We start from the raw sequence: 1,161 nt of genomic DNA on the forward strand, positions 1-1,161 counted from the left end.
GATCAGTAGTGAAGTGTGCAGGTCATGCAGTACGACACCATACTGGACAGATTTGGTTTCGTGCTGGCAAAATTCCTTCATGTTAGTGGGTGCTAGTTAGTTTGAGGTTGTTCTTAAGGTCGGATGATATATTATAATCGAGCATAACACACCTGAGTCTCTGGACGAACTGCCACCAGTGGAGTTGTGGTTAATGCACAAAATAAAAATACGTCTGGTTCTGCTGAATCAATTTAGAGTCTGACAGTATTATTGTGGTATGAAAATGCTACGTAAATGGAGTGCTCTTAATATTGTTTTATCAGCTTGTTGTTGAGCTGACAACACAAAGAAGTCCAGATTTGTAGGAGTTTAGATTTTTACTATAGTAATGTTACGACTGTGGTGATATTTGTTTATAGAATATTGTTTCCCTTTGATCTGTGTGAGACCATTATGATTCCATTAAATATGTAAATAGAGCTGTGCCGTAGCGACGACCGGATTGGTTGATCAAGTTCTGGTCTTAAATATGGAGGCAGGACTTTGCCAGTGAGCAGAGTGAGGTTCAGAGAGGCGGAGCTGTTCCTCACCACCACCTTATCGTTCTTGTGTATTGTAGACGCTGTATGAATAGAGTGAGCTGCTACCTTTTTTGTTTCTCCTGTTTATGTTAGATAAGGAGGCCAGACTTTGTGTTTACTTTCGATGCTTTTATTTTGATGGGCAAGTCGAATCTCCCCTAGTTTAGTGTCGGTTTGGTTGTTGTTTTCAATAGAGCTCACTCTTATTTTAAGTTAATCATCCCCTTTTTTTTAATCTTACATCTATTACAAATAAATGATTGTTTTTTTCTTGGTAAAACTGCTGTGGTGTGGCTGCTTGGGACCGGAGAAGCATTCATGTTGCGTTCAGGTGCCCCTAGACTGGGCGTAACAAGTAAGAACAAAAATAGAACAAATATTTTAATTTTTTATTATTTTTAGAATTTAGTGTATTCAGCCAAAATTTGGGGGGAAAATCTATTATCAACAAAACGCAAGAATCACCACTCCAGTTTACAGGGTGTCCTTGTACCTTCAGGTTTGGGTTTTGGATTTTCTTCACACAAAGAAAATACACTTTGAGTAATTTATCTCGTGTCACATACAACTTTCTAAGTAGGTGCTGCGAATAAATACA

This window comes from Stegastes partitus, unplaced genomic scaffold (assembly GCF_000690725.1).
Source record: "Stegastes partitus isolate 25-593 unplaced genomic scaffold, Stegastes_partitus-1.0.2 Scaffold1173, whole genome shotgun sequence".
NCBI classification, from domain to species: Eukaryota; Metazoa; Chordata; class Actinopteri; family Pomacentridae; genus Stegastes; species Stegastes partitus.